This window comes from Vicugna pacos, unplaced genomic scaffold (assembly GCF_048564905.1).
Source record: "Vicugna pacos unplaced genomic scaffold, VicPac4 scaffold_20, whole genome shotgun sequence".
Lineage (NCBI taxonomy): Eukaryota > Metazoa > Chordata > Mammalia > Artiodactyla > Camelidae > Vicugna > Vicugna pacos.
In genome coordinates, this window is record NW_027328741.1 from 4,105,573 (window position 1) to 4,133,360 (window position 27,788).

Consider the following 27,788-nt stretch of genomic DNA (forward strand, 5'->3'; position numbering starts at 1 on the left):
TTATAGGAACATAAGTCTCCTTTACTGGGTCTCTGTGTACTGTGAACTCTTAGAAAGTTTAAAGACGTGTGAAACCTTCAACTGAAAAGGGACACACTTCTCTCCATTGGTACTGTGCATACAGATCTGAACAAAAGGAAAGAGGGAAGAAGAAAGGCCCATGGGACGCTAGTGGGCAGAACCACATTTACTTTAGGAACCTCTCGTCGGATGCAGCCCCTCCCCCAACACTGACAAGATGCAGCAGCCATTGGGGTTGGCAGTTACCTGTTGGATTCCAGGTGGAATGTTGGTGTGTTCCACGAGGCTTGTTGTGGCTGTTGGATCCTAGGTAACCGGGCCGAGTTCTGTGGGTGGATCAGTGTGATGGAGGGGCTGCAGGCCTCTGTGGAGCTTGGCTTAGGTGTTTGGTCCGGGAAGCTGTGTAAGTTCGAGATACTTCTGCTGCCCAAAGACCTGAGTTCACAGGTCAGTTTCCAGAACCTGAAAGGGCAGACAGTGGAAGATCTGCCTGTCATCATCTTACTGGTGAGGCTCCGAGGTACTTTCAGACTTGCCCAGTCCTGGTGAAGTCGACTTTATGGGAGTCACGAAGAGAAGCTGCCCGAAAAGCTGGCTGCACGGATTGAGGAGAGATGCGAACACATGGATGAGAGATGTTTTGCTCCAATGGAGAATACTGGCGTGGAGACAGCTGTAGAGGATACCAGGCTCAAAAGACATTCAGGAGACATATTGAACCTCGCTGATACTGGCAGAAACATACGGAGTGCCAACGTGGACTTGAGGAAGTTCCTCAATTCTCTTCTCCAAGAACGGGTCCAAGGTCCCTGACGTGTGCAAGAGAAGAGATAGCAGAGATGATCAAAACGCTCCTGTTCTTGGAAGAGGTCTTGAGAATCCACACGTCCCAAGGGGCCTTCCCAAGCCATTCAGACCAAAATTCACCAAGCCCAGGTAAGCCTTTTCCCAGGTTTGTGCCTAGCTAGCAAGCACTTGCCCATCCCTCCCCTCCACTCACGCATCCATTTTGAAGGTTCAGTACCTGAGCGGCAATGAAGCCATTAGGAGAAGGGCAAGTCCCTCCAAGAATCAGAGTTCCTCCAGCTTCACACTCTGTGAACAACAGTGAACTCCTTAAAGGTCAAATAGTCTCGGCTGAAATAGATAGGAATTGAATACTTAGCTCACACCTAGAAACGATGGCCTTCCGCTAGATTCAGCAGATGTTGTGTTTATGTCTTCCCTGGGGTGAAGGGAGTGTGGTAAGTGAGGGGAATCTTTGACTGAACTTGAATCTGTATTAGGCCTCTGTTTTTCAAGACAGTATAGGTAAATAGTACAAGTCAGAAAGTGAACTGTACTATAAAATTCGCCAATGACATTAAAGACACAGCTTATGTGGATCGTCTTTCACTTGAGTCAAGACCCCGGGGGCACTATATCATGTGGGTGCAGACTTGGTTGCGTTAAATGGCTTTACCCAACATGATCAGAAGATTAACTCTTCTCATCACTGATAGAAGAACACCTGGTTCTACAGAGACAAGCATAACTGCAGCAGGGTTCTCCTAGCTATAATGCCTCTAGGTGCTTTTGGATTCAAACCTAAATGTATATATTTGGTTTGTTTCCTCTTGTATTTTCCTAGAGAGGGATGTTACCCCTTGAAATGCCAACATTGGCCAGTCGGTGACAAATAGGACTAAAGGGCACCACATGCCCAAGTGTATCCAAGGTTGGGGGTTATTTCATGTTTCCAATAGTTATTTCATGGTTCCTGTTGGTCTCGGAGGCTTCAACCGTAAAGAGCTGACATGACCCCTTTAACAGTTTGGACTGCTAGTTTGCATTCTATCTGTCTAGGTTTTCCGTAGAGCTGACAAAATGTTACCAAAATTGACAAGTCTGGCTTCTAGGTCGATTTAGTGTGTTTCAAAAAATAACTTCATTTTCGTAAAACTCCCAAAACATGGAAATGAATTCTGTTAAAATTCTTAAAGACTGCAAGTGAGATATCAACACAATGTCAAAACAGGTTTCTTTGGACAACCCCTCCAACCACGGCTGTATAGAAACCAAGAGCTAAGCAAATATCACATTTCTGTGAAATGTATCTGGATAGTGTTGATTCATCGATGCCTAGTTGGCAGAGAAGAAGTGCAACCTGCACTCACGCGCTCCCTTGTACAGAGAAATGTAAAACTCCACTCACCCAGCCTTTGGCACAGGACACTTGCCGAAGAGAGGTCTGTTACTTCCAAAGACAGGATGAGGCCTCAGGACACCTGGAAGCAGGAGAAGGCAAAGCAGGAAATGGAAACCAGTGCAGGGTCTGACCAAAAAGGGTGAAACCCTGTTTAACTTGGACGCACCCTCTCAAGGGGACAGGAGACATGAGATTGAAGGTGATGTGCTGAGATTTACAAGAGTGCACAGCAGATGCTTGGCTGACAGAACTCAAAGAAACCAGTGCAAAATATCCCCACAGTTGATTCTGAGACCAAGATCCATGATGCCAAATTACAGTTAGCAGTGGCATCGGTAAGTGAGTTATAGGGCTACGTTTGTTGGCAGACGCTGAGTCTCAGGGATCTGGAGTGTGTGGTGGGATGTGGTGGGTCTAATCAAGAGAGCAAACCGAACAGTGTACCAATGATAAATCAACCACACTGGTCGCGCGGTTGAGATTACCGATATGTCCCATGGCCACACCCAGTGCATCTGCAGGACCAGGGACCAATTGGGCATTTTGCCAATAGAGCACGTGTGGGGCTGAATCAGAGCTATCGTGCATCTGGTCTGAGGGATCCAGGGGGCCTTGGGTTTGAAATCAGAATGAAAAGCCTTAGGATCCGCTACATTCATAACCTGGGCTGGGATTATGGTTTGGTTTGAGGCACAGGACGCGCAACAGCTCTGTGGTGGCCTTCGTGCACCCGTGCCACAAGTATGATAGGACAAGGTAGAGTGGTCCAAGTCCACAGCGTGAGAAGAGGAAGCATTTCCTTCAGCACTATCTCCCAAAATCGGATGCTACATTTTGGATGGCACCGGCACGGTACGGCAGCGAGGACACCAAGGTCGGTCTGCGGGATCATTCCAGCAGGCCCTGATTTGTGACATCCATGGATGTGCTTCCACTGGTGTTTCAGTAGACAGAGAAGCACTGGGAAGAACTGATTTCATTGGGACATTCCCGTGGCACTACAAAGCACAAGCGCACTCTCAGTTTGCTGTTTTGGAAACACTCCAAAATGACATAGAGCAGAATGCAGAGCTGAGAACCTTTAGAATCCTCATTTCCACAAGAGGCCGTGTCCTGCGCACTTTCAGAATTGTGAGATAAGCGTAATCAAAATGAAGTTATGCTAATCGATAAAGTATGGGTTGTTCATCAGAACAAAAGCAACAACAGCAATTGGAGATATACAAGACAACACACACAGGAACAGAATATGGCATCAATGTCTAGGAGAAATTGTCCTCACAGAAATCCCTTGGAATTGCGTAGAGACAAGAGTCTAAAATTTTCACTTAACATAGCCCTAAAAATCTACATTAGATACCTGATATTACCTGACCAGTAGAGATGAAGAAGTACAGTAAAAGAATTAGGAAGTACCATTTTCAGTTCCAAAGATATTGAAGGCCCAAAAGATAAGCTTTCAAACATCTAGACTGCAAACCGCTATGCAGTCCAAGTGTTGAAAATGGAGGTCAGGAAAACACTGAAGAACATAAGGGTCTCAGAATCACAAAAGGCATAATACCAGAAAAGGGGAAGTGAAAGTCTAAAGGCGAGACAGAAGATATCAGAAAACTCAGTGAATGTGATAATATCAGGGCTAAAATTCAGTCCTTAGCAGACTAGATAATGCAGAGGGACGCGTGAATGACTGTGAAGACAGGGGAACAGAAATCCCTCGGTCAGATTCGGACATAGGAAAGCAAGGGCGAAACAATGAAAATATTGCTGTTGTATCCTGGGTTAAGACAGGGCATGAAAGACTAGAATTCATAAGAGTCCCAGATGGAAAAGCAAGAGATAAAGAAATAAAATATGTCTGAAAATTTATCTGTAGAAATATCAGACTGAAACTTGTTGAAAGCCAAGAAAAAATCATCTATGCGAATTCAGGAATTACACAGCATCCAAAGGAGGTGGAATCCCAATAGACCTACCAGCAGCTGTATGATTCCAATCAACAAAGTTCACGAATATCACAGTGATTTAAAATGCACCTGGAGGAAACAACATAGTCACAAGGGAACCTCCAGAGGGGTTTCAGCTTATAACTCGGCAGCAATATTGCAGGACAGGGAGGAGTGCCAGGACACAGACCATATCCTGAATGGCCAAAGGCTGCCACCTAGGGTAGCCTATGCCACATGACCACCATTTCTAATAACGGCAGAGCTAGAGCAATCCACAGACCGGCAAATCATAAAAGAATTCAGCAGTTCAAAACTTCTTCTAAAAGGAAGGTTGAGAATACTCCCCGGAATAGAAAAGCAGCAAGATGAAATGGAAAGAAGAAAACCATTATTGGAAATGCAAGAAGAGCATGAGTGGCAAAGAAGAAACAAGAAGAAGGCAAGGAGGACATCAAAACCTTAAAGATTGGAGAGGGAAGCAGGAAATCATAGGTGATTGGAAGCACTCTCTTAAGTGAATCAGCTTATTTGACTCTCTGTTTGAAGCGAAAGGAGAGATGCATGTCCTGACGTGTTTGCAAAACAAGCGAGAAGCAGACCAACAAAGAATCAAACCAACAAACATGCACCAAAATGGTACGGTTGGCTGACATATACCATGGGAAACATGATTATTCAAAAGAAAATACTCAAGGTGATGTCAAGGATCATTCAGCACGCATCGACCCAGTATTGTGGCTTGCATGTACTCAGCACACTTGTATTCGGAAATCAGAGGCGTGCATTCATATTCGTAAATATAGATTCATAAGAGCATATCGTGACCTCACCCAAATGCCGATTTGGAATCCAATGGATTCCTAGTCCGTGATGTAGTCTTGTATGTCTTCCAACAGGTCGAAGGAATGCTATATTCTACGCTACGTAGAGAAGAATTGTAAGAAGCCTATAACAAAGGCAAGTAGCTCTGCCAAAGTGTACTAAGAGCAAAAGAGACAGACAGTAAAGTGCACATTGGGGTTGGTTTCATTTCTTGGAAATTCAGCCCCCATGAAACCAATAGATCCATGTCCTGAGAGTGTGGGTTTTTCAGCAGAAATCATGCGACGCATATGTATTCCGGTTGTACGGATATTATAGGAACATAAGTCTCCTTTACTGGGTCTCTGTGTACTGTGAACTCTTAGAAAGTTTAAAGACGTGTGAAACCTTCAACTGAAAAGGGACACACTTCTCTCCATTGGTACTGTGCATACAGATCTGAACAAAAGGAAAGAGGGAAGAAGAAAGGCCCATGGGACGCTAGTGGGCAGAACCACATTTAATTTAGGAACCTCTCGTCGGATGCAGCCCCTCCCCCAACACTGACAAGATGCAGCAGCCATTGGGGATGGCAGTTACCAGTTGGATTCCAGGTGGAATGTTGGTGTGTTCCACGAGGCTTGTTGTGGCTGTTGGATCCTAGGTAACCGGGCCGAGTTCTGTGGGTGGATCAGTGTGATGGAGGGGCTGCAGGCCTCTGTGGAGCTTGGCTTAGGTCTTTGGTCCGGGAAGCTGTGTAAGTTCGAGATACTTCTGCTGCCCAAAGACCTGAGTTCACAGGTCAGTTTCCAGAACCTGAAAGGGCAGACAGTGGAAGATCTGCCTGTCATCAGCTTACTGGTGAGGCTCCGAGGTACTTTCAGACTTGCCCAGTCCTGGTGAAGTCGACTTTATGGGAGTCACGAAGAGAAGCTGGCCGAAAAGCTGGCTGTACGGATTGAGGAGAGATGCGAACACATGGATGAGAGATGTTCTGCTACAATGGAGAATACTGGCGTGGAGACAGCTGTAGAGGATACCAGGCTCAAAAGACATTCAGGAGACATATTGAACCTCGCTGATACTGGCAGAAACATACGGAGTGCCAACGTGGACTTGAGGAAGTTCCTCAATTCTCTTCTCCAAGAACGGGTCCAAGGTCCCTGACGTGTGCAAGAGAAGAGATGGCAGAGATGATCAAAACGCTCCTGTTCTTGGAAGAGGTCGTGAGAATCCACACGTCCCAAGGGGCCTTCCCAAGCCATTCAGACCAAAATTCACCAAGCCCAGGTAAGCCTTTTCCCAGGTTTGGGCCTAGCTAGCAAGCAGTTGCCCATCCCTCCCCTCCACTCACGCATCCATTTTGAAGGTTCAGTACCTGAGCGGCAATGAAGCCATTAGGAGAAGGGCAAGTCCCTCCTAGAATCAGAGTTCCTCCAGCTTCACACTCTGTGAACAACAGTGAAATCCTTAAAGGTCAAATAGTCTCGGCTGAAATAGATAGGAATTGAATACTTAGCTCACACCTAGAAACGATGGCCTTCCGCTAGATTCAGCAGATGTTGTGTTTATGTCTTCCCTGGGGTGAAGGGAGTGTGGTAAGTGAGGGGAATCTTTGACTGAACTTGAATCTGTATTAGGCCACAGTTTTTCAAGACAGAATAGGTAAATAGTACAAGTCAGAAAGTGAACTGTACTATAAAATTCGCCAATGACATTAAAGACACAGCTTATGTGGATCGTCTTTCACTTGAGTCAAGACCCCGGGGGCACTATATCATGTGGGTGCAGACTTGGTTGCGTTAAATGGCTTTACCCAACATGATCGGAAGATTAACTGTTCTCATCACTGATAGAAGAACACCTGGTTCTCCATAGACAAGCATAACTGCAGCAGGGTTCTCCTAGCTATAATGCCTCTAGGTGCTTTTGGATTCAAACCTAAATGTATATATTTGGTTTGTTTCCTCTTGTATTTTCCTAGAGAGGGATGTTACCCCTTGAAATGCCAACATTGGCCAGTAGGTGACAAATAGGACTAAAGGGCACCACATGCCAAAGTGTATCCAAGGTTGGGGGTTATTTCATGTTTCCAATAGTTATTTCATGGTTCCTGTTGGTCTCGGAGGCTTCAACCGTAAAGAGCTGACATGACCCCTTTAACAGTTTGGACTGCTAGTTTGCATTCTATCTGTCAAGGTTTTCCGTAGAGCTGACAAAATGTTACCAAAATTGACAAGTCTGGCTTCTAGGTCGATTTAGTGTGTTTCAAAAAATAACTTCATTTTCGTATAACTCCCAAAACATGGAAATGAATTCTGTTAAAATTCTTAAAGACTGCAAGTGAGATATCAACACAATGTCAAAACAGGTTTCTTTGGACAACCCCTCCCACCACGGCTGTATAGAAACCAAGAGCTAAGCAAATATCACATTTCTGTGAAATGTATCTGGATAGTGTTGATTCATCGATGCCCAGTTGGCAGAGAAGAAGTGCAACCTGCACTCACGCGCTCCCTTGTACAGAGAAATGTAAAACTCCACTCACCCAGCCTTTGGCACAGGACACTTGCCGAAGAGAGGTCTGTTACTTCCAAAGACAGGATGAGGCCTCAGGACACCTGGAAGCAGGAGAAGGCAAAGCAGGGAATGGAAACCAGTGCAGGGTCTGACCAACAAGGGTGAAACCCTGTTTAACTTGGACGCACCCTCTCAAGGGGACAGGAGACATGAGATTGAAGGTGATGTGCTGAGATTTACAAGAGTGCACAGCAGATGCTTGGCTGACAGAACTCAAAGAAACCAGTGCAAAATATCCCCACAGTTGATTCTGAGACCAAGATCCATGATGCCAAATTACAGTTAACAGGGGCATCGGTAAGTGAGTTATAGGGCTACGTTTGTTGGCAGACGCTGAGTCTCAGGGATCTGGAGTGTGTGGTGGGATGTGGTGGGTCTAATCAAGAGAGCAAACCGAACAGTGTACCAATGATAAAACAACCACACTGGTCGCGCGGTTGAGATTACCGATATGTCCCATGGCCACACCCAGTGCATCTGCAGGACCAGGGACCAATTGGGCATTTTGCCAATAGAGCACGTGTGGGGCTGAATCAGAGCTATCGTGCATCTGGTCTGAGGGATCCAGGGGGCCTTGGGTTTGAAATCAGAATGAAAAGCCTTAGGATCTGCTACATTCATAACCTGGGCTGGGATTATGGTTTGGTTTGAGGCACAGGACGCGCAACAGCTCTGTGGTGGCCTTCGTGCACCCGTGCCACAAGTATGATAGGACAAGGTAGAGTGGTCCAAGTCCACAGCGTGAGAAGAGGAAGCATTTCCTTCAGCACTATCTCCCAAAATCGGATGCTACATTTTGGATGGCACCGGCACGGTACGGCAGCGAGGACACCAAGGTCGGTCTGCGGGATCATTCCAGCAGGCCCTGATTTGTGACATCCATGGATGTGCTTCCACTGGTGTTTCAGTAGACAGAGAAGCACTGGGAAGTACTGCTTTCATTGGGACATTCCCGTGGCACTACAAAGCACAAGCGCACTCTCAGTTTGCTGTTTTGGAAACACTCCAAAATGACATAGAGCAGAATGCAGAGCTGAGAACCTTTAGAATCCTCATTTCCACAAGAGGCCGTGTCCTGCGCACTTTCAGAATTGTGAGATAAGCGTAATCAAAATGAAGTTATGCTAATCGATAAAGTATGGGTTGTTCATCAGAACAAAAATAACAACAGCAATTGGAGATATACAAGACAACACACACAGGAACAGAATATGGCATCAATGTCTAGGAGAAATTGTCCTCACAGAAATCCCTTGGAATTGCGTAGAGACAAGAGTCTAAAATTTTCACTTAACATAGTCCTAAAAATCTACATTAGATACCTGATATTACCTGACCAGTAGAGATGAAGAAGTACAGTAAAAGAAATAGGAAGTACCATTTTCAGTTCCAAAGATATTGAAGGCCCAAAAGATAAGCTTTCAAACATCTAGACTGCAAAACGCTATGCAGCCCAAGTGTTGAAAATGGAGGTCAGGAAAACACTGAAGAACATAAGGGTCTCAGAATCACAAAAGGCATAATACCAGAAAAGGGGAAGTGAAAGTCTAAAGACGAGCCAGAAGATATCAGAAAACTCAGTGAATGTGATAATATCAGGGCTAAAATTCAGTCCTTAGCAGACTAGATAATGCAGAGGGACGCGTGAATGACTGTGAAGACAGGGGAACAGAAATCCCTCGGTCAGATTCGGACATAGGAAAGCAAGTGCGAAACAATGAAAATATTGCTGTTGTATCCTGGGTTAAGACAGGGCATGAAAGACTAGAATTCATAAGAGTCCCAGATGGAAAAGCAAGAGATAAAGAAATAAAATATGTCTGAAAATTTATCTGTAGAAATATCAGACTGAAACTTGTTGAAAGCCAAGAAAAAATCATCTATGCGAATTCAGGAATTACACAGCATCCAAAGGAGGTGGAATCCCAATAGACCTACCAGCAGCTGTATGATTCCAATCAACAAAGTTCACGAATATCACAGTGATTTAAAATGCACCTGGAGGAAACAACATAGTCACAAGGGAACCTCCAGAGGGGTTTCAGCTTATAACTCGGCAGCAATATTGCAGGACAGGGAGGAGTGCCAGGACACAGACCATATCCTGAATGGCCAAAGGCTGCCACCTAGGGTAGCCTATGCCACATGACCACCATTTCTAATAACGGCAGAGCTAGAGCAATCCACAGACCGGCAAATCATAAAAGAATTCAGCAGTTCAAAACTTCTTCTAAAAGGAAGGTTGAGAATACTCCCCGGAATAGAAAAGCAGCAAGATGAAATGGAAAGAAGAAAACCATTATTGGAAATGCAAGAAGAGCATGAGTGGCAAAGAAGAAACAAGAAGAAGGCAAGGAGGACATCAAAACCTTAAAGATTGGAGAGGGAAGCAGGAAATCATAGGTGATTGGAAGCACTCTCTTAAGTGAATCAGCTTATTTGACTCTCTGTTTGAAGCGAAAGGAGAGATGCATGTCCTGACGTGTTTGCAAAACAAGCGAGAAGCAGACCAACAAAGAATCAAACCAACAAACATGCACCAAAATGGTACGGTTGGCTGACATATAACATGGGAAACATGATTATTCAAAAGAAAATACTCAAGGTGATGTCAAGGATCATTCAGCACGCATCGACCCAGTATTGCGGCTTGCATGTACTCAGCACACTTGTATTCGGAAATCAGAGGCGTGCATTCATATTCGTAAATATAGATTCATAAGAGCATATCGTGACCTCACCCAAATGCCGATTTGTAATCCACTGGATTCCTAGTCCGTGATGTAGTCTTGTATGTTTTCCAACAGGATGAAGGAATGCTATATTCTACGCTACGTACAGAAGAATTGTAAGAAGCCTATAACAAAGGCAAGTAGCTCTGCCAAAGTGTACTAAGAACAAAAGAGACAGACAGTAACGTGCACATTGGGGTTGGTTTCATTTCTTGGAAATTCAGCCCCCATGAAACAAATAGATCCATGTCCTGAGAGTGTGGGTTTTTCAGCAGAAATCATGCGAAGCATATGTATTCCGGTTGTACGGATATTATAGGAACATAAGTCTCCTTTACTGGGTCTCTGTGTACTGTGAACTCTTAGAAAGTTTAAAGACGTGTGAAACCTTCAACTGAAAAGGGACACACTTCTCTCCATTGGTACTGTGCATACAGATCTGAACAAAAGGAAAGAGGGAAGAAGAAAGGCCCATGGGACGCTAGTGGGCAGAACCACATTTAATTTAGGAACCTTTCGTCGGATGCAGCCCCTCCCCCAACACTGACAAGATGCAGCAGCCATTGGGGTTGGCAGTTACCGGTTGGATTCCAGGTGGAATGTTGGTGTGTTCCACGAGGCTTGTTGTGGCTGTTGGATCCTAGGTAACCGGGCCGAGTTCTGTGGGTGGATCAGTGTGATGGAGGGGCTGCAGGCCTCTGTGGAGCTTGGCTTAGGTGTTTGGTCCGGGAAGCTGTGTAAGTTCGAGATACTTCTGCTGCCCAAAGACCTGAGTTCACAGGTCAGTTTCCAGAACCTGAAAGGGCAGACAGTGGAAGATCTGCCTGTCATCAGCTTACTGGTGAGGCTCCGAGGTACTTTCAGACTTGCCCAGTCCTGGTGAAGTCGACTTTATGGGAGTCACGAAGAGAAGCTGGCCGAAAAGCTGGCTGCACGGATTGAGGAGAGATGCGAACACATGGATGAGAGATGTTCTGCTACAATGGAGAATACTGGCGTGGAGACAGCTGTAGAGGATACCAGGCTCAAAAGACATTCAGGAGACATATTGAACCTCGCTGATACTGGCAGAAACATACGGAGTGCCAACGTGGACATGAGGAAGTTCCTCAATTCTCTTCTCCAAGAACGGGTCCAAGGTCCCTGACGTGTGCAAGAGAAGAGATGGCAGAGATGATCAAAACGCTCCTGTTCTTGGAAGAGGTCGTGAGAATCCACACGTCCCAAGGGGCCTTCCCAAGCCATTCAGACCAAAATTCACCAAGCCCAGGTAAGCCTTTTCCCAGGTTTGGGCCTAGCTAGCAAGCACTTGCCCATCCCTCCCCTCCACTCACGCATCCATTTTGAAGGTTCAGTACCTGAGCGGCAATGAAGCCATTAGGAGGAAGGCAAGTCCCTCCTAGAATCAGAGTTCCTCCAGCTTCACACTCTGTGAACAACAGTGAACTCCTTAAAGGTCAAATAGTCTCGGCTGAAATAGATAGGAATTGAATACATAGCTCACACCTAGAAACGATGGCCTTCCGCTAGATTCAGCAGATGTTGTGTTTATGTCTTCCCTGGGGTGAAGGGAGTGTGGTAAGTGAGGGGAATCTTTGACTGAACTTGAATCTGTATTAGGCCACAGTTTTTCAACACAGTATAGGTAAATAGTACAAGTCAGAAAGTGAAATGTACTATAAAATTCGCCAATGACATTAAAGACACAGCTTATGTGGATCGTCTTTCACTTGAGTCAAGACCCCGGGGGCACTATATCATGTGGGTGCAGACTTGGTTGCGTTAAATGGCCTTACCCAACATGATCGGAAGATTAACTCTTCTCATCACTGATAGAAGAACACCTGGTTCTCCAGAGACAAGCATAACTGCAGCAGGGTTCTCCTAGCTATAATGCCTCTAGGTGCTTTTGGATTCAAACCTAAATGTATATATTTGGTTTGTTTCCTCTTGTATTTTCCTAGAGAGGGATGTTACCCCTTGAAATGCCAACATTGGCCAGTAGGTGACAAATAGGACTAAAGGGCACCACATGCCCAAGTTTATCCAAGGTTGGGGGTTATTTCATGTTTCCAATAGTTATTTCATGGTTCCTGTTGGTCTCGGAGGCTTCAACCGTAAAGAGCTGACATGACCCCTTTAACAGTTTGGACTGCTAGTTTGCATTCTATCTGTCAAGGTTTTCCGTAGAGCTGACAAAATGTTACCAAAATTGACAAGTCTGGCTTCTAGGTCGATTTAGTGTGTTTCAAAAAATAACTTCATTTTCGTATAACTCCCAAAACATGGAAATGAATTCTGTTAAAATTCTTAAAGACAGCAAATGAGACATCAACACAATGTCAAAAGAGTTTTCTTTGGACAACCCCTCCCACCACGGCTGTATAGAAACCAAGAGCTAAGCAAATATCACATTTCTGTGAAATGTATCTGGATAGTGTTGATTCATCGATGCCCAGTTGGCAGAGAAGAAGTGCAACCTGCACTCACGCGCTCCCTTGTACAGAGAAATGTAAAACTCCACTCACCCAGCCTTTGGCACAGGACACTTGCCGAAGAGAGGTCTGTTACTTCCAAAGACAGGATGAGGCCTCAGGACACCTGGAAGCAGGAGAAGGCAAAGCAGGGAATGGAAACCAGTGCAGGGTCTGACCAACAAGGGTGAAACCCTGTTTAACTTGGACGCACCCTCTCAAGGGGACAGGAGACATGAGATTGAAGGTGATGTGCTGTGATTTACAAGAGTGCACAGCAGATGCTTGGCTGACAGAACTCAAAGAACCCAGTGCAAAATATCCCCACAGTTGATTCTGAGACCAAGATCCAAGATGCCAAATTACAGTTAACAGGGGCATCGGTAAGTGAGTTATAGGGCTACGTTTGTTGGCAGACGCTGAGTCTCAGGGATCTGGAGTGTGTTGTGGGATGTGGTGGGTCTAATCAAGAGAGCAAACCGAACAGTGTACCAATGATAAATCAACCACACTGGTCGCGCGGTTGAGATTACCGATATGTCCCATGGCCACACCCAGTGCATCTGCAGGACCAGGGACCAATTGGGCATTTTGCCAATAGAGCACGTGTGGGGCTGAATCAGAGCTATCGTGCATCTGGTCTGAGGGATCCAGGGGGCCTTGGGTTTGAAATCAGAATGAAAAGCCTTAGGATCTGCTACATTCATAACCTGGGCTGGGATTATGGTTTGGTTTGAGGCACAGGACGCGCAACAGCTCTGTGGTGGCCTTCGTGCACCCGTGCCACAAGTATGATAGGACAAGGTAGAGTGGTCCAAGTCCACAGCGTGAGAAGAGGAAGCATTTCCTTCAGCACTATCTCCCAAAATCGGATGCTACATTTTGGATGGCACCGGCACGGTACGGCAGCGAGGACACCAAGGTCGGTCTGCGGGATCATTCCAGCAGGCCCTGATGTGTGACATCCATGGATGTGCTTCCACTGGTGTTTCAGTAGACAGAGAAGCTCTGGGAAGAACTGCTTTCATTGGGACATTCCCGTGGCACTACAAAGCACAAGCGCACTCTCAGTTTGCTGTTTTGGAAACACTCCAAAATGACATAGAGCAGAATGCAGAGCTGAGAACCTTTAGAATCCTCATTTCCACAAGAGGCCGTGTCCTGCGCACTTTCAGAATTGTGAGATAAGCGTAATCAAAATGAAGTTATGCTAATCGATAAAGTATGGGTTGTTCATCAGAACAAAAGCAACAACAGCAATTGGAGATATACAAGACAACACACACAGGAAGAGAATATGGCATCAATGTCTAGGAGAAATTGTCCTCACAGAAATCCCTTGGAATTGCGTAGAGACAAGAGTCTAAAATTTTCACTTAACATAGCCCTAAAAATCTACATTAGATACCTGATATTACCTGACCAGTAGAGATGAAGATGTACAGTAAAAGAAATAGGAAGTACCATTTTCAGTTCCAAAGATATTGAAGGCCCAAAAGATAAGCTTTCAAACATCTAGACTGCAAAACGCTATGCAGTCCAAGTGTTGAAAATGGAGGTCAGGAAAACACTGAAGAACATAAGGGTCTCAGAATCACAAAAGGCATAATACCAGAAAAGGGGAAGTGAAAGTCTAAAGACGAGCCAGAAGATATCAGAAAACTCAGTGAATGTGATAATATCAGGGCTAAAATTCAGTCCTTAGCAGACTAGATAATGCAGAGGGACGCGTGAATGACTGTGAAGACAGGGGAACAGAAATCCCTCGGTCAGATTCGGACATAGGAAAGCAAGTGCGAAACAATGAAAATATTGCTGTTGTATCCTGGGTTAAGACAGGGCATGAAAGACTAGAATTCATAAGAGTCCCAGATGGAAAAGCAAGAGATAAAGAAATAAAATATGTCTGAAAATTTATCTGTAGAAATATCAGACTGAAACTTGTTGAAAGCCAAGAAAAAATCATCTATGCGAATTCAGGAATTACACAGCATCCAAAGGAGGTGGAATCCCAATAGACCTACAAGCAGCTGTATGATTCCAATCAACAAAGTTCACGAATATCACAGTGATTTAAAATGCACCTGGAGGAAACAACATAGTCACAAGGGAACCTCCAGAGGGGTTTCAGCTTATAACTCGGCAGCAATATTGCAGGACAGGGAGGAGTGCCAGGACACAGACCATATCCTGAATGGCCAAAGGCTGCCACCTAGGGTAGCCTATGCCACATGACCAGCATTTCTAATAACGGCAGAGCTAGAGCAATCCACAGACCGGCAAATCATAAAAGAATTCAGCAGTTCAAAACTTCTTCTAAAAGGAAGGTTGAGAATACTCCCCGGAATAGAAAAGAAGCAAGATGAAATGGAAAGAAGAAAACCATTATTGGAAATGCAAGAAGAGCATGAGTGGCAAAGAAGAAACAAGAAGAAGGCAAGGAGGACATCAAAACCTTAAAGATTGGAGAGGGAAGCAGGAAATCATAGGTGATTGGAAGCAGTCTCTTAACTGAATCAGCTTATTTGACTCTCTGTTTGAAGCGAAAGGAGAGATGCATGTCCTGACGTGTTTGCAAAACAAGCGAGAAGCAGACCAACAAAGAATCAAACCAACAAACATGCACCAAAATGGTACGGTTGGCTGACATATACCATGGGAAACATGATTATTCAAAAGAAAATACTCAAGGTGATGTCAAGGATCATTCAGCACGCATCGACCCAGTATTGCGGCTTGCATGTACTCAGCACACTTGTATTCGGAAATCAGAGGCGTGCATTCATATTCGTAAATATAGATTCATAAGAGCATATCGTGACCTCACCCAAATGCCGATTTGGAATCCACTGGATTCCTAGTCCGTGATGTAGTCTTGTACGTCTTCCAACAGGATGAAGGAATGCTATATTCTACGCTACGTACAGAAGAATTGTAAGAAGCCTATAACAAAGGCAAGTAGCTCTGCCAAAGTGTACTAAGAACAAAAGAGACAGACAGTAACGTGCACATTGGGGTTGGTTTCATTTCTTGGAAATTCAGCCCCCATGAAACAAATAGATCCATGTCCTGAGAGTGTGGGTTTTTCAGCAGAAATCATGCGAAGCATATGTATTCCGGTTGTACGGATATTATAGGAACATAAGTCTCCTTTACTGGGTCTCTGTGTACTGTGAACTCTTAGAAAGTTTAAAGACGTGTGAAACCTTCAACTGAAAAGGGACACACTTCTCTCCATTGGTACTGTGCATACAGATCTGAACAAAAGGAAAGAGGGAAGAAGAAAGGCCCATGGGACGCTAGTGGGCAGAACCACATTTACTTTAGGAACCTCTCGTCGGATGCAGCCCCTCCCCCAACACTGACAAGATGCAGCAGCCATTGGGGTTGGCAGTTACCGGTTGGATTCCAGGTGGAATGTTGGTGTGTTCCACGAGGCTTGTTGTGGCTGTTGGATCCTAGGTAACCGGGCCGAGTTCTGTGGGTGGATCAGTGTGATGGAGGGGCTGCAGGCCTCTGTGGAGCTTGGCTTAGGTGTTTGGTCCGGGAAGCTGTGTAAGTTCGAGATACTTCTGCTGCCCAAAGACCTGAGTTCACAGGTCAGTTTCCAGAACCTGAAATGGCAGACAGTGGAAGATCTGCCTGTCATCAGCTTACTGGTGAGGCTCCGAGGTACTTTCAGACTTGCCCAGTCCTGGTGAAGTCGACTTTAGGGGAGTCACGAAGAGAAGCTGGCCGAAAAGCTGGCTGCACGGATTGAGGAGAGATGCGAACACATGGATGAGAGATGTTCTGCTCCAATGGAGAATACTGGCGTGGAGACAGCTGTAGAGGATACCAGGCTCAAAAGACATTCAGGAGACATATTGAACCTCGCTGATACTGGCAGAAACTTACGGAGTGCCAACGTGGACTTGAGGAAGTTCCTCAATTCTCTTCTCCAAGAACGGGTCCAAGGTCCCTGACGTGTGCAAGAGAAGAGATGGCAGAGATGATCAAAACGCTCCTGTTCTTGGAAGAGGTCGTGAGAATCCACACGTCCCAAGGGGCCTTCCCAAGCCATTCAGACCAAAATTCACCAAGCCCAGGTAAGCCTTTTCCCAGGTTTGGGCCTAGCTAGCAAGCACTTGCCCATCCCTCCCCTCCACTCACGCATCCATTTTGAAGGTTCAGTACCTGAGCGGCAATGAAGCCATTAGGAGAAGGGCAAGTCCCTCCTAGAATCAGAGTTCCTCCAGCTTCACACTCTGTGAACAACAGTGAACTCCTTAAAGGTCAAATAGTCTCGGCTGAAATAGATAGGAATTGAATACATAGCTCACACCTAGAAACGATGGCCTTCCGCTAGATTCAGCAGATGTTGTGTTTATGTCTTCCCTGGGGTGAAGGGAGTGTGGTAAGTGAGGGGAATCTTTGACTGAACTTGAATCTGTATTAGGCCACAGTTTTTCAAGACAGTATAGGTAAATAGTACAAGTCAGAAAGTGAAATGTACTATAAAATTCGCCAATGACATTAAAGACACAGCTTATGTGGATCGTCTTTCACTTGAGTCAAGACCCCGGGGGCACTATATCATGTGGGTGCAGACTTGGTTGCGTTAAATGGCTTTACCCAACATGATCAGAAGATTAACTCTTCTCATCACTGATAGAAGAACACCTGGTTCTCCAGAGACAAGCATAACTGCAGCAGGGTTCTCCTAGCTATAATGCCTCTAGGTGCTTTTGGATTCAAACCTAAATGTATATATTTGGTTTGTTTCCTCTTGTATTTTCCTAGAGAGGGATGTTACCCCTTGAAATGCCAACATTGGCCAGTAGGTGACAAATAGGACTAAAGGGCACCACATGCCCAAGTGTATCCACGGTTGGGGGTTATTTCATGTTTCCAATAGTTATTTCATGGTTCCTGTTGGTCTCGGAGGCTTCAACCGTAAAGAGCTGACATGACCCCTTTAACAGTTTGGACTGCTAGTTTGCATTCTATCTGTCTAGGTTTTCCGTAGAGCTGACACAATGTTACCAAAATTGACAAGTCTGGCTTCGAGGTCGATTTAGTGTGTTTCAAAAAATAACTTCATTTTCGTATAACTCCCAAAACATGGAAATTAATTCTGTTAAAATTCTTAAAGACAGCAAATGAGATATCAACACAGTGTCAAAAGAGTTTTCTTTGGACAACCACTCCCACCACGGCTGTATAGAAACCAAAAGCTAAGCAAATATCACATTTCTGTGAAATGTATCTGGATAGTGTTGATTCATCGATGCCCAGTTGGCAGAGAAGAAGTGCAACCTGCACTCACGCGCTCCCTTGTACAGAGAAATGTAAAACTCCACTCACCCAGCCTTTGGCACAGGACACTTGCCGAAGAGAGGTCTGTTACTTCCAAAGACAGGATGAGGCCTCAGGACACCTGGAAGCAGGAGAAGGCAAAGCAGGGAATGGAAACCAGTGCAGGGTCTGACCAACAAGGGTGAAACCCTGTTTAACTTGGACGCACCCTCTCAAGGGGACAGGAGACATGAGATTGAAGGTGATGTGCTGTGATTTACAAGAGTGCACAGCAGATGCTTGGCTGACAGAACTCAAAGAAACCAGTGCAAAATATCCCCACAGTTGATTCTGAGACCAAGATCCAAGATGCCAAATTACAGTTAACAGGGGCATCGGTAAGTGAGTTATAGGGCTACGTTTGTTGGCAGACGCTGAGTCTCAGGGATCTGGAGTGTGTTGTGGGATGTGGTGGGTCTAATCAAGAGAGCAAACCGAACAGTGTACCAATGATAAATCAACCACACTGGTCGCGCGGTTGAGATTACCGATATGTCCCATGGCCACACCCAGTGCATCTGCAGGACCAGGGACCAATTGGGCATTTTGCCAATAGAGCACGTGTGGGGCTGAATCAGAGCTATCGTGCATCTGGTCTGAGGGATCCAGGGGGCCTTGGGTTTGAAATCAGAATGAAAAGCCTTAGGATCTGCTACATTCATAACCTGGGCTGGGATTATGGTTTGGTTTGAGGCACAGGACGCGCAACAGCTCTGTGGTGGCCTTCGTGCACCCGTGCCACAAGTATGATAGGACAAGGTAGAGTGGTCCAAGTCCACAGCGTGAGAAGAGGAAGCATTTCCTTCAGCACTATCTCCCAAAATCGGATGCTACATTTTGGATGGCACCGGCACGGTACGGCAGCGAGGACACCAAGGTCGGTCTGCGGGATCATTCCAGCAGGCCCTGATTTGTGACATCCATGGATGTGCTTCCACTGGTGTTTCAGTAGACAGAGAAGCACTGGGAAGAACTGCTTTCATTGGGACATTCCCGTGGCACTACAAAGCACAAGCGCACTCTCAGTTTGCTGTTTTGGAAACACTCCAAAATGACATAGAGCAGAATGCAGAGCTGAGAACCTTTAGAATCCTCATTTCCACAAGAGGCCGTGTCCTGCGCACTTTCAGAATTGTGAGATAAGCGTAATCAAAATGAAGTTATGCTAATCGATAAAGTATGGGTTGTTCATCAGAACAAAAGCAACAACAGCAATTGGAGATATACAAGACAACACACAAAGGAAGAGAATATGGCATCAATGTCTAGGAGAAATTGTCCTCACAGAAATCCCTTGGAATTGCGTAGAGACAAGAGTCTAAAATTTTCACTTAACATAGCCCTAAAAATCTACATTAGATACCTGATATTACCTGACCAGTAGAGATGAAGAAGTACAGTAAAAGAAATAGGAAGTACCATTTTCAGTTCCAAAGATATTGAAGGCCCAAAAGATAAGCTTTCAAACATCTAGACTGCAAAACGCTATGCAGTCCAAGTGTTGAAAATGGAGGTCAGGAAAACACTGAAGAACATAAGGGTCTCAGAATCACAAAAGGCATAATACCAGAAAAGGGGAAGTGAAAGTCTAAAGACGAGCCAGAAGATATCAGAAAACTCAGTGAATGTGATAATATCAGGGCTAAAATTCAGTCCTTAGCAGACTAGATAATGCAGAGGGACGCGTGAATGACTGTGAAGACAGGGGAACAGAAATCCCTCGGTCAGATTCGGACATAGGAAAGCAAGTGCGAAACAATGAAAATATTGCTGTTGTATTCTGGGTTAAGACAGGGCATGAAAGACTAGAATTCATAAGAGTCCCAGATGGAAAAGCAAGAGATAAAGAAATAAAATATGTCTGAAAATTTATCTGTAGAAATATCAGACTGAAACTTGTTGAAAGCCAAGAAAAAATCATCTATGCGAATTCAGGAATTACACAGCATCCAAAGGAGGTGGAATCCCAATAGACCTACCAGCAGCTGTATGATTCCAATCAACAAAGTTCACGAATATCACAGTGATTTAAAATGCACCTGGAGGAAACAACATAGTCACAAGGGAACCTCCAGAGGGGTTTCAGCTTATAACTCGGCAGCAATATTGCAGGACAGGGAGGAGTGCCAGGACACAGACCATATCCTGAATGGCCAAAGGCTGCCACCTAGGGTAGCCTATGCCACATGACCACCATTTCTAATAACGGCAGAGCTAGAGCAATCCACAGACCGGCAAATCATAAAAGAATTCAGCAGTTCAAAACTTCTTCTAAAAGGAAGGTTGAGAATACTCCCCGGAATAGAAAAGCAGCAAGATGAAATGGAAAGAAGAAAACCATTATTGGAAATGCAAGAAGAGCATGAGTGGCAAAGAAGAAACAAGAAGAAGGCAAGGAGGACATCAAAACCTTAAAGATTGGAGAGGGAAGCAGGAAATCATAGGTGATTGGAAGCACTCTCTTAAGTGAATCAGCTTATTTGACTCTCTGTTTGAAGCGAAAGGAGAGATGCATGTCCTGACGTGTTTGCAAAACAAGCGAGAAGCAGACCAACAAAGAATCAAACCAACAAACATGCACCAAAATGGTACGGTTGGCTGACATATACCATGGGAAACATGATTATTCAAAAGAAAATACTCAAGGTGATGTCAAGGATCATTCAGCACGCATCGACCCAGTATTGCGGCTTGCATGTACTCAGCACACTTGTATTCGGAAATCAGAGGCGTGCATTCATATTCGTAAATATAGATTCATAAGAGCATATCGTGACCTCACCCAAATGCCGATTTGGAATCCACTGGATTCCTAGTCCGTGATGTAGTCTTGTACGTCTTCCAACAGGATGAAGGAATGCTATATTCTACGCTACGTACAGAAGAATTGTAAGAAGCCTATAACAAAGGCAAGTAGCTCTGCCAAAGTGTAATAAGAACAAAAGAGACAGACAGTAACGTGCACATTGGGGTTGGTTTCATTTCTTGGAAATTCAGCCCCCATGAAACAAATAGATCCATGTCCTGAGAGTGTGGGTTTTTCAGCAGAAATCATGCGAAGCATATGTATTCCGGTTGTACGGATATTATAGGAACATAAGTCTCCTTTACTGGGTCTCTGTGTACTGTGAACTCTTAGAAAGTTTAAAGACGTGTGAAACCTTCAACTGAAAAGGGACACACTTCTCTCCATTGGTACTGTGCATACAGATCTGAACAAAAGGAAAGAGGGAAGAAGAAAGGCCCATGGGACGCTAGTGGGCAGAACCACATTTACTTTAGGAACCTCTCGTCGGATGCAGCCCCTCCCCCAACACTGACAAGATGCAGCAGCCATTGGGGTTGGCAGTTACCGGTTGGATTCCAGGTGGAATGTTGGTGTGTTCCACGAGGCTTGTTGTGGCTGTTGGATCCTAGGTAACCGGGCCGAGTTCTGTGGGTGGATCAGTGTGATGGAGGGGCTGCAGGCCTCTGTGGAGCTTGGCTTAGGTGTTTGGTCCGGGAAGCTGTGTAAGTTCGAGATACTTCTGCTGCCCAAAGACCTGAGTTCACAGGTCAGTTTCCAGAACCTGAAAGGGCAGACAGTGGAAGATCTGCCTGTCATCATCTTACTGGTGAGGCTCCGAGGTACTTTCAGACTTGCCCAGTCCTGGTGAAGTCGACTTTAGGGGAGTCACGAAGAGAAGCTGGCCGAAAAGCTGGCTGCACGGATTGAGGAGAGATGCGAACACATGGATGAGAGATGTTCTGCTCCAATGGAGAATACTGGCGTGGAGACAGCTGTAGAGGATACCAGGCTCAAAAGACATTCAGGAGACATATTGAACCTCGCTGATACTGGCAGAAACATACGGAGTGCCAACGTGGACTTGAGGAAGTTCCTCAATTCTCTTCTCCAAGAACAGGTCCAAGGTCCCTGACGTGTGCAAGAGAAGAGATGGCAGAGATGATCAAAACGCTCCTGTTCTTGGAAGAGGTCGTGAGAATCCACACGTCCCAAGGGGCCTTCCCAAGCCATTCAGACCAAAATTCACCAAGCCCAGGTAAGCCTTTTCCCAGGTTTGGGCCTAGCTAGCAAGCACTTGCCCATCCCTCCCCTCCACTCACGCATCCATTTTGAAGGTTCAGTACCTGAGCGGCAATGAAGCCATTAGGAGAAGGGCAAGTCCCTCCTAGAATCAGAGTTCCTCCAGCTTCACACTCTGTGAACAACAGTGAACTCCTTAAAGGTCAAATAGTCTCGGCTGAAATAGATAGGAATTGAATACATAGCTCACACCTAGAAACGATGGCCTTCCGCTAGATTCAGCAGATGTTGTGTTTATGTCTTCCCTGGGGTGAAGGGAGTGTGGTAAGTGAGGGGAATCTTTGACTGAACTTGAATCTGTATTAGGCCACAGTTTTTCAAGACAGTATAGGTAAATAGTACAAGTCAGAAAGTGAAATGTACTATAAAATTCGCCAATGACATTAAAGACACAGCTTATGTGGATCGTCTTTCACTTGAGTCAAGCCCCCGGGGGCACTATATCATGTGGGTGCAGACTTGGTTGCGTTAAATGGCTTTAACCAACATGATCGGAAGATTAACTGTTCTCATCACTGATAGAAGAACACCTGGTTCTCCATAGACAAGCATAACTGCAGCAGGGTTCTCCTAGCTATAATGCCTCTAGGTGCTTTTGGATTCAAACCTAAATGTATATATTTGGTTTGTTTCCTCTTGTATTTTCCTAGAGAGGGATGTTACCCCTTGAAATGCCAACATTGGCCAGTCGGTGACAAATAGGACTAAAGGGCACCACATGCCCAAGTGTATCCAAGGTTGGGGGTTATTTCATGTTTGCAATAGTTATTTCATGGTTCCTGTTGGTCTCGGAGGCTTCAACCGTAAAGAGCTGACATGACCCCTTTAACAGTTTGGACTGCTAGTTTGCATTCTATCTGTCTAGGTTTTCCGTAGAGCTGACAAAATGTTACCAAAATTGACAAGTCTGGCTTCTAGGTCGATTTAGTGTGTTTCAAAAAATAACTTCATTTTCGTATAACTCCCAAAACATGGAAATGAATTCTGTTAAAATTCTTAAAGACTGCAAATGAGATATCAACACAATGTCAAAAGAGGTTTCTTTGGACAACCCCTCCCACCACGGCTGTATAGAAACCAAGAGCTAAGCAAATATCACATTTCTGTGAAATGTATCTGGATAGTGTTGATTCATCGATGCCCAGTTGGCAGAGAAGAAGTGCAAACTGCACTCACGCGCTCCCTTGTACAGAGAAATGTAAAACTCCACTCACCCAGCCTTTGGCACAGGACACTTGCCGAAGAGAGGTCTGTTACTTCCAAAGACAGGATGAGGCCTCAGGACACCTGGAAGCAGGAGAAGGCAAAGCAGGGAATGGAAACCAGTGCAGGGTCTGACCAACAAGGGTGAAACCCTGTTTAACTTGGACACACACTCTCAAGCGGTCAGGAGACATGAGATTGAAGGTGATGTGCTGAGATTTACAAGAGTGCACAGCAGATGCTTGGCTGACAGAACTCAAAGAAACCAGCGCAAAATATCCCCACAGTTGATTCTGAGACCAAGATCCGTGATGCCAAATTACAGTTAGCAGGAGCATCGGTAAGTGAGGTATAGGGCTACGGTTGATGGCATACGCTGAGTCTCAGGGATCTGGAGTGCGTTGTGGGATGTGGTGGGTCTAATCAAGAGAGCAAACCGAACAGTGTACCAATGATAAATCAACCACACTGGTCGCGCGGTTGAGATTACCGATATGTCCCATGGCCACACCCAGTGCATCTGCAGGACCAGTGACCAATTGGGCATTTTGCCAATAGAGCACGTGTGGGGCTGAATCAGAGCTATCGTGCATCTGGTCTGAGGGATCCAGGGGCCCTTGGGTTTGAAATCAGAATGAAAAGACTTAGGATCTGCTACATTCATAACCTGGGCTGGGATTATGGTTTGGTTTGAGGCACAGGATGCGCAACAGCTCTGTGGTGGCCTTCGTGCACCCGTGCCACAAGGATGATAGGACAAGGTAGAGTGGTCCAAGTCCACAGCGTGAGAAGAGGAAGCATTTCCTTCAGCACTATCTCCCAAAATCGGATGCTACATTTTGGATGGCACCGGCACGGTACGGCAGCGAGGACACCAAGGTCGGTCTGCGGGATCATTCCAGCAGGCCCTGATGTGTGACATCCATGGATGTGCTTCCACTGGAGTTTCAGTAGACAGAGAAGCTCTGGGAAGAACTGCTTTCATTGGGACATTCCCGTGGCACTAAAAAGCACAAGCGCACTCTCAGTTTGCTGTTTTGGAAACACTCCAAAATGACATAGAGCAGAATGCAGAGCTGAGAACCTTTAGAATCCTCATTTCCACAAGAGGCCGTGTCCTGCGCACTTTCAGAATTGTGAGATAAGCGTAATCAAAATAAAGTTATGCTAATCGAAATAGTATGGGTTGTTCATCACAGCAAATGCAACACCAGCAATTGGAGATATACCAGACAACACACACAGGAAGAGAATATGGCATCAATGTCTAGGAGAAATTGTCCTCACAGAAATCCCTTGGAATTGCATAGAGTCAAGAGTCTAAAATTTTCACTTAACATAGCCCTAAAAATCTACATTAGATACCTGATATTACCTGACCAGTAGAGATGAAAAAGTACAGTAAAAAAAATAGGAAGTACCATTTTCAGTTCCAAAGATATTGAAGGCACAATAGATAAGCTTTCAAACAACTAGACTGCAAAACGCTATGCAGTCCAAGTGTTGAAAATGGAGGTCAGGAAAACACTGAAGAACAAAAGGGTCTCAGAATCACAAAAGGCAGAATACCAGAAAAGGGGAAGAGAAAGTCTAAAGACGAGCCAAAAGATATCAGAAAACTCAGTGGATGTGATAATATCAGGGCTAAAATTCAGTCCTTAGCAGACTAGATAATGCAGAGGGACGCGTGAATGACTGTGAAGACAGGGGAACAGAAATCCCTCGGTCAGATTCGGACATAGGAAAGCAAGTGCAAAACAATGAAAATATTGCTGTTGTATCCTGGGTTAAGACAGGGCATGAAAGACTAGAATTCATAAGAGTCCCAGATGGAAAAGCAAGAGATAAAGAAATAAAATATGTTTGAAAATTTATCTGTAGAAATATCAGACTGAAACTTGTTGAAAGCCAAGAAAAAATCATCTGTGCTAATTCAGGAATTACACAGCATCCAAAGGAGGTGGAATCCCAATAGACCTACAAGCAGCTGTATGATCCCAATCAACAAAGTTCACGAATATCACAGTGATTTAAAATGCACCTGGAGGAAACAACATAGTCACAAGGGAACCTCCAGAGGGGTTTCAGCTTATAACTCGGCAGCAATATTGCAGGACAGGGAGGAGTGCCAGGACACAGACCATATCCTGAATGGCCAAAGGCTGCCACCTAGGGTAGCCTATGCCACATGACCACCATTTCTAATAACGGCAGAGCTAGAGCAATCCACAGACCGGCAAATCATAAAAGAATTCAGCAGTTCAAAACTTCTTCTAAAAGGAAGGTTGAGAATACTCCCCGGAATAGAAAAGCAGCAAGATGAAATGGAAAGAAGAAAACCATTATTGGAAATGCAAGAAGAGCATGAGTGGCAAAGAAGAAACAAGAAGAAGGCAAGGAGGACATCAAAACCTTAAAGATTGGAGAGGGAAGCAGGAAATCATAGGTGATTGGAAGCACTCTCTTAAGTGAATCAGCTTATTTGACTCTCTGTTTGAAGCGAAAGGAGAGATGCATGTCCTGACGTGTTTGCAAAACAAGCGAGAAGCAGACCAACAAAGAATCAAACCAACAAACATGCACCAAAATGGTACGGTTGGCTGACATATACCATGGGAAACATGATTATTCAAAAGAAAATACTCAAGGTGATGTCAAGGATCATTCAGCACGCATCGACCCTGTATTGCGGCTTGCATGTACTCAGCACACTTGTATTCGGAAATCAGAGGCGTGCATTCATATTCGTAAATATAGATTCATAAGAGCATATCGTGACCTCACCCAAATGCCGATTTGGAATCCACTGGATTCCTAGTCCGTGATGTAGTCTTGTATGTCTTCCAACAGGATGAAGGAATGCCATATTCTACGCTACGTAGAGAAGAATTGTAAGAAGCCTATAACAAAGGCAAGTAGCTCTGCCAAAGTGTACTAAGAGCAAAAGAGGCAGACAGTAAAGTGCACATTGGGGTTGGTTTCATTTCTTGGAAATTCAGCCCCCATGAAACCAATAGATCCATGTCCTGAGAGTGTGGGTTTTTCAGCAGAAATCATGCGACGCATATGTATTCCGGTTGTACGGATATTATAGGAACATAAGTCTCCTTTACTGGGTCTCTGTGTACTGTGAACTCTTAGAAAGTTTAAAGACGTGTGAAACCTTCAACTGAAAAGGGACACACTTCTCTCCATTGGTACTGTGCATACAGATCTGAACAAAAGGAAAGAGGGAAGAAGAAAGGCCCATGGGACGCTAGTGGGCAGAACCACATTGACTTTAGGAACCTCTCGTCGGATGCAGCCCCTCCCCCAACTTTGACAAGATGCAGCAGCCATTGGGGATGGCAGTTACCGGTTGGATTCCAGGTGGAATGTTGGTGTGTTCCACGAGGCTTGTTGTGGCTGTTGGATCCTATGTAACCGGGCCGTGTTCTGTGGGTGGATCAGTGTGATGGAGGGGCTGCAGGCCTCTGTGGAGCTTGGCTTAGGTGTTTGGTCCGGGAAGCTGTGTAAGTTCGAGATACTTCTGCTGCCCAAAGACCTGAGTTCACAGGTCAGTTTCCAGAACCTGAAAGGGCAGACAGTGGAAGATCTGCCTGTCATCAGCTTACTGGTGAGGCTCCGAGGTACTTTCAGACTTGCCCAGTCCTGGTGAAGTCGACTTTAGGGGAGTCACGAAGAGAAGCTGGCCGAAAAGCTGGCTGCACGGATTGAGGAGAGATGCGAACACATGGATGAGAGATGTTCTGCTCCAATGGAGAATACTGGCGTGGAGACAGCTGTAGAGGATACCAGGCTCAAAAGACATTCAGGAGACATATTGAACCTCGCTGATACTGGCAGAAACATACGGAGTGCCAACGTGGACTTGAGGAAGTTCCTCAATTCTCTTCTCCAAGAACGGGTCCAAGGTCCCTGACGTGTGCAAGAGAAGAGATGGCAGAGATGATCAAAACGCTCCTGTTCTTGGAAGAGGTCGTGAGAATCCACACGTCCCAAGGGGCCTTCCCAAGCCATTCAGACCAAAATTCACCAAGCCCAGGTAAGCCTTTTCCCAGGTTTGGGCCTAGCTAGCAAGCACTTGCCCTTCCCTCCCCACCACTCACGCATCCATTTTGAAGGTTCAGTACCTGAGCGGCAATGAAGCCATTAGTAGAAGGGCAAGTCCCTCCTAGAATCAGAGTTCCTCCAGCTTCACACTCTGTGAACAACAGTGAACTCCTTAAAGGTCAAATAGTCTCGGCTGAAATAGATAGGAATTGAATACATAGCTCACACCTAGAAACGATGGCCTTCTGCTAGATTCAGCAAATGTTGTGTTTATGTCTTCCCTGGGGTGAAGGGAGTGTGGTAAGTGAGGGGAATCTTTGACTGAACTGGAATCTGTATTAGGCCTCAGTTTTTCAAGACAGT